We start from the raw sequence: 7,176 nt of genomic DNA, 5'->3' as shown, positions 1-7,176 counted from the left end.
TGCAGAGTATTCATATACCAGAGGGTTCTCTCTCACTCACTCCTGTCCTATCTCCCCTCTGACCATGAAGGTAATACTGGGCTAAGTGCATTGTCTACAATTCCCTTGTACACTGGAGTCAATCGCACAATATTTGAGAATAACTAGTAAGTTATTAAAGACAGATTCAAGCCTTATTCATCTGGTGTATGGTGCCATCTGCTTGAAAGAAGGAAAATAATGTGCTGGGAGTGGTGAAGATGATTCCCTTTTTGCTGTAACACAAGACCAGAGGAAACAAGATTGATACACTTTCAAGGAACAGGTTATCTCTCACTGACAGCAGGTTTCTCTTTTTTCATTCTTCCCTCTGCCAGTCCCAGGATTTCAGTTTTGACTTTCTGATTTCCCTCTTTCTCTGGTATCAATATTGCACTTGAATGAGATAATTTACAACCAAACAAGGGTTTGAAGCCCGTTTTTACTTTAGCAGCATTTCAATACTATGGAAGTCCTTCCTGAGACCCAGTGAGTCACCTCTTTAAGCACTTAAGAAATCTCTGGTTTTTTCCTGATCTTTCTTCAGGTCATATTTGTCTGCCTGCAAGGATGCAAACCTGAAAACCTTCCCTCGGATCCATGGGGCAACAGTCCCTTCAAGTTGATCACAGTGAATGGAAAGAACAAGTCCTCTCAGACAAACTAGTGTGTTAAATCCACCAAGGTGAGCTGCTGTGGCCAGCTGTGTGCAGAAGGCAGCCTCCCCTGCCCTGCCCGAGTGTAGGAGCTGTCTGGCATTGGCATGCCTGGAATTTCACACACAGTGCCTAACACTAGCACAGTCAAGCCCAGATCTCCAGGTATGTTCTTTCTGGGCTTGATTCTGCCACCATGTACCAGAACAAGTAGTATCTTATTCATCGGTGGATTTCATTCAGTCTTAGTCATGGAGATGGAATTGGTCCTACAACAACAAAAATAGCTTTTAACCTGTGTCCTTTCCAACACTCCCTGTGTGGTCTTCCCACCACAATAACAAACAGAAGCTCCCAGAAAGCAGCAGCAAGTTCAGAGGGATCTGGCTCCTCACCAGTTTGAGTTTTACCTGGTGCTGTTTGCTCCAAGACCTTGAGCTGTAACATATCCTTTCTAGTATTGAACTCCTGGGAAGACATAAAACCTTCTATGCAATGGGGAACCAAACACTTTTAAATATTCTTATCTAATGGATATCAGTACTGACTTTTGTGCATGATGCTTCTAATATGAACCTACCTAGCCTCTGTGTTCAGAGACCAAAGATTAAAATGACTTCATCTCCTAGACAAGAAGTCCCTATATTTGATAACAGGATTGGATTACACTCTGTCCCACTCTCCCTGCTATTACTCTTCCTTCTGTTCTTGAACTTAAATCTGGACATACATGGACATTGAGGAAGTGTTTTACCAGCAGCTACAATTCTTGTGTGAGTACTTCAGCCTGCTGCACGGTGATCAAGGCAGGCCATGGGTTAACAGCTGAATAACTGGGCACAGCACCTCAGTACCAGCTTGCTCTGTGTGCAATGACTCAACTCAAGTGTTTCTGAAATAGTTTTCTGACTTTTTATTCTCTTTCATTTAGGTCACATCCAACTCCATATTGCAAGGTGCTGAGTAACAGCTTATGATCCCTATCAAGTAATGGCTCCAGGGTTTGTTTACCAACATCCACTGGAGACTCCAGCTTTTCTGTAGAAACAGAAACTGAGCCCGGGCTTATCCAGGTATCAAGCTGTCACATTCCTTGGGGCCTATAGAGCAAACTGGCCTTTGTGAGGAATGTTTACCATGACTGTGAGGCAGCTGTGTTTAGAGAGTCATTTCAAGAAAGCCGAGAAATAACCAGTAGGATTTCCATAACAGATTGATACTGATTTGACAACTGTTCCCCAATTGGAGCTTTGCATCCATCACAAGTAATACAGTGAAATAGCAGTGATGAGACTCAAAGTCAGACAAGGATGCATGGGAGACCTCAGGGTTGACTCTAGCCCAGGTTTTAATTTATCAATTATTTCAAGATCTGTTCCTCAGACATTAATAGATAATTGGTGTAGTCCTTATCTCTGTCCCCATGCAAAATATTCCCTCCTAGTGGGACTGACATTAGCTTTAGGTTCTGACTGTGTTAGCATCGTGCCTGCAGCCCTTCTGATCTTTTGCAGCTTCCAGCTTATTAGCTGTGGAAAGATATGCTGTCAGATTTAGGATAGAGGAGAGAGCTAGTGACAGAGGCTTATCCCAGCTTCAGGACAGGAGTAAATTTTGCTGAAAACAGTATCCTTCATGTAAGGAATTCTGAGCATTTTCTTCTAAACTGCAGCACCTTTCCATCCCAAATATCTTGTTCTCCATGCCCCCAAGTACCTAATGGAACAAAGCATAGCACATGAAACATAAAAGAGGATTGAGCAAACCATGAGGAAGTTTATTAAGGATGTGCCTCTCCCAAGAACTGGCTGTGGAGTATATTGCTTTCACTCACTCACTTAGGTACTATTTCACACAGGCAGGACAGTCCTTTAATAGACAGACAAATAGATCAATTGTGTTTTTGTTTTGCTTGGAGGATGATTTTTTTCCCCTACAAATACATTGTAGGAAAGTTCCTCCTACAGATTTTGGAGGAATATTTTAAAGCTTATATTAATCATCTCTTTTCAGAGGTGAAATTAAATTCATCTCTGTAATTAACTCAAGGTTTCAAAATTTCACAGACAAAAAAGTTGCAGAAATTTTAAGGTATGAATTCTTAATATTTCTTTCAAATTCTTTGCTTGTTTCCTTCCATTTTTAACTTCACTGACAATGAAGACTTTTGTCTCACTACGACCTTATTATATATTTTTGCTGTTGACATTTATTTATGACTAAAACATGAAGTTATCATTACAGAAAAACTGGTAGAACTGCAAAAATGGTATTTACTACCCAAAGGAAATATCCGAATAGAATGATAAATAAATTAAGTATCTCAGATAAAAGATTTATTTTCTCTGTATGAATGCAAAGTGCAATATTTTAGAAGCCATATGGCCAAGTTTTGCCTTACAATTCACCTGCTGTGTGTTCCAGAGAAAGTAGGAGCTACCAAAAAGTATGAAAGAGGATTTATGCTGTAAAACAGATGACAACTGTCCTGTAAACTCAAACTCTCTCAGCTTGTGCTTTCGCTCTGAAGTTCCTTGAGACAGTTATTTGATTTGTGAAATTCCCATTGGTAACTGGCAAACACGTACATGCAAAGAAGCCACAGAAGCCAGCAGCAGCCAAACACAGGCATCAGAGGGCAGAATTTTGTTTATGAAGTAAAACTGCAAATAATAGAATAGTACTCAGTCACCCCCTCCCACAATATCCCGGCACCTCCCTGCTGCTCTCTCCCTTAAGGAACTGCAGCTCAGGATGTGGTGGAAATGCTGGAAGGGAGGAAAATCAGTCCACAACTGTTTCTGCAGGGTTTCACTAGGAGGAGCCATACGATATGTAATGAGCGTGCAGAGCTGTTTGCAATTAGTGTACATCCGAACTGCTCCCAGGGCAGCATTTTTGCTACTGCCATTTATCTTTGTAATAAATACTTTTCAAATAGATCAGAAGGCAAAACTGACACCAATTACTGTGATCCTTTGGTTTCTCAGTATGCTATTTTTATAGACTTCATTCTGCCACCAAGAGGAGAGTAACTCTAATTGCCACATCACATACACACCTTATGTAGGACTGTGGTATTTTGTGAAATGTTTCTACATCTTCCTCAGTATTTAGTGCAACTGTGAACACAACTGTGCATGATCCTGCCTGATGATTCACCTGCAGCAGAAACAACTATCAACAGTAAAATTATGGGGAGCCAAGAGTGGGAGGGTGACTTATCACTTGAGTTTCACAGTTCATCCCTAGGGAAAGCACAGATGTAAATTTAAGGCACTGAAAATGGCACAGACCAACCCTAGCCCATGTTAGAAAACACAGGGGGGAAAAGGATGAATAATGAGGGGGACTGCCTTTGGAAGGACATTTACGTTACTGTTACCACCATGTTCCTTCAGGAAGCCCAAAAGTCCATGTGGGCCTGTCCATAGAGAAGACAGCCACAGTTCAGCCTCCTGTTTTACCTCTTGGGCTGCTGTGTCCCTCTGAGGTGAGTAATGCTGCCCATCTGCTGCTGGATTCCCACTGATGGTTAAGGGGCACTTATTGTGTGAGCTGGAAGTGTACAAGTAGCTGACCCCAGGGAGGACAATAGACATCAGTACCAGGAGCCCTTGCTGGGTCACCTTCACCAGCCATAAGGGAACTGAAAGGTTCAGTGAATTACCCACCAGTGTTGTTCTGCATATTTTCTGTTATAGGAACCACAGCTGAACTGTTCAAAACCCCTGAAGTGTTTGCTTTTCAGTTCTGTACTGTATGAGGGGTCCACACTACACAAAGATATAAGAGAACAAAAAATAAATATCCCATTTACACATCTCCAATGTACACAAAGGCATAAAGTTTCCTGCACAATCAGAAAAAGTCAGGCATGTGATTCTTTGAGTATTTTTTTAAGAAAACAAATTGCAATTTTTTTCAAAATTAGCATTTAAACACTCTCCTTAGGGTGTGTTCCTTGCAAATGCAGGCTAGGGGCTTAGATATCTCCCTGCTTAAACCTACTGTATTAATTCTGTTTTCAGACAGACCCTGTTGAGATCTCTGTGAAATGACTGATGTGACTTGCCAGGATCATGCAAGCTGTTCCAAGAATATCAGCAAGGCATTGGAATATGGCAGGGGAGCTGGTGACTTCCCTGAGGTTTTACCCAGTGATGGAAAATATATTTGTGTTACTACTTTAGCACAAGTGTCTTCTATAATGCTAAGGTTTGCTTTCAAATAAAACATAAATTTCACATCTGGTTGGAAGAAATAAATGCAATAGTGCTTCAAAGACTATCTGTCAGGCTTAAAAAGCAAAAAGATCAGGATTTATAGGTGTTTTTATTATTAACATAAAAGCCTTGGGATCTCAGAATAGACTAAGGTTATAGGTAAATATGGGTTCTATTTTCTTCTTTGTTCTCCTTAACATATTATTAACATCAAGCTAAAAAAGGATCGTCTGAATGCTAATATGTTTACTCTGTGCACATGGATGTCAGCTTAATCAACACATAGATGTGAAAGACTGTAAAGTATGCACCATAGGTAAATCCATCATCTTAAACATTTCAGACAGTATCTTCATTCTGGAGATATTGTTTGCTTAAGAAACCCCAGTCTTGTACTTTCCCAGTCTTTCAAGACCCTTGTGAAGCAGCAGAGGGCTGCTTCTGTGCAAAGGCTTGGAATGGACATGTATTTGCAAATGAACAGGCAATGAAGGAAGTGAGAGTTTCTAAAACAGATAACTTATAAAATTATGATTTGAAGAAGCTGGGGTAAAAACAACATCTCCAAATCAGCCAATATTGGGTAGCTTGAAGACATACACATTAGATTTCCTGCCTGAGCTGCTGGCGACTTCAGCCTCCTTTCCAGGAGAAAATTATCCTATGCAATCCTGGTTAAAAAGTCTCACATGGGTCACTCAGAGGTGTTGGAGGGGGCTGTACAAATCCTGGTCCCCACTTTCTCCTAAAAATTGTCTGCAAGACGTTCAATCTTGCTGTGTCAGGACCGGGTTGAGTCGTCCATGGGATTTAAATTAAATCCTTGGCAACCACTCTTCTAATTTTATAACAAAATCTGACCTATGTGTTAAAGTGAGGACATTGTTTTGCTGGGTTATTGCTTAATTACTAAATGAAGAAATATTAAGTACAAATTTAATGACTCATACAATATTTCCAAATGGCATGTACTATAAAGTCCCATTTACATCTACCACACTGGCATTTAACTCACTTTCCATTATTCCTGAGGCTATTAATGTCAGTAATTACAGCAGGTAACATGTCTAATATTGAGTGTATTGTGGAATAAAGCAATGCTGAGCTCCTGCAGTGTGTTTTATATTAAGTACAAAAAGCTTCTGATACAGTTAATGTAACTATAAATCTTAACTCAAATGCTTATATGTCTCGTTTATGACCTGAATAAACTCTGAGGCAGAAGCAGGGCAGCGGAATAGCCGCTCGCTGCCAAACCACATATTCAGCAGAATATGCACTTACAATATCCTTTTCATATTGAATAATAACAGAAAGACAGAAAACAGGCTCAGTGCTTTCTCTAAATTAAGTTGGGTTCTTTTCCAGAACACTGAGTTTAATGTTAAAAAAAAAAAAATAAATCCCTAAATACATGCAAAATTTAAAATCATAAATATATAAATAGAACATAAAACTCAGAATAGCGTGGAGGATTTTTTCCAGTGGAAATCCAGCCTGTGCTTATGATAAGAGCTGCTCTACAGGTTTTGATGTGTTGAATATTGAATACCTTGCCACTTGGAGGATGCACATGGCTCTGCCCCTTTGGGGAAGCTGCTGGATTGGCCTGGGTGTGGAGGTGGCCAGAAATCAGAGCCACCTCTGGAAGAGCTGGCATTCACTGTCTGTGTGAGCTGCCAAAGGAAAACTGAGCTGTGAAGGCAAACCTTTGGACAGAACCTTTCAGAAGGCTGCGCTGTACATGACTGATAAGATGGCTTGGTCTGACTTTGTGCTCGCTTGCACTCACTGTCACAAGCCTTGAGCAGACAACCTGAGCAAGAAGAGAGTGTGCTGAGAACAAAGTCAGCACCAGTTAAAGTCCTTGGCTCCCAGTGCCAGCCCCTGTGTGCTGTGGCACCCCTGTGTCCCCAAACATCAGCACAGACCTGGTGAGGCTTCAGCCCAGCGCCTGCAGCACCAGGGTGGCTGTGGCATGGGGGAGCCCGCAGGATGGAACAGGGAGTGAAATAATTTGATCCACAAAAAATAAGATTTAGGTGCAAATTGCACTGGAGATCACAAAATTAGGCTCAGAGAGAGATCAGCTACCAGAAAGCAGAAGCCCTACTTCAATCAATTTCCACTGAAATCAATTCCTTTGGATTAAAGACCTTCAGTACAGTATGACCCTTTAATATTAAGCATGTCAACATTTAAATTGATGATGCTATTTTTTTAGACCTATTTACAAGGGGAGTATTTCCCTCTGAATTTGTAATAAATTGTGTAAG

At 40.9% G+C, this 7,176-nt stretch overlaps 1 long non-coding RNA gene across 1 annotated transcript; it reads left to right on the top strand.

Annotated features, from left to right (window-relative positions):
- Positions 1–519: 519 nt before the first annotated feature.
- LOC109022671 lies at positions 520–5,993 on the top strand. The gene is made up of 3 exons (XR_004498051.1): positions 520–703; positions 1,606–1,747; positions 4,076–5,993. It is a non-coding gene; the product is annotated as an uncharacterized LOC109022671 (long non-coding RNA).
- Positions 5,994–7,176: the final 1,183 nt, after the last annotated feature.

This window comes from Parus major, chromosome 5 (genome assembly GCF_001522545.3).
Source record: "Parus major isolate Abel chromosome 5, Parus_major1.1, whole genome shotgun sequence".
Classification (NCBI taxonomy): Eukaryota; Metazoa; Chordata; class Aves; order Passeriformes; family Paridae; genus Parus; species Parus major.
Note: the sequence above shows the minus strand (reverse complement) of the source record. Positions and strands in the feature narration are given on the sequence as shown.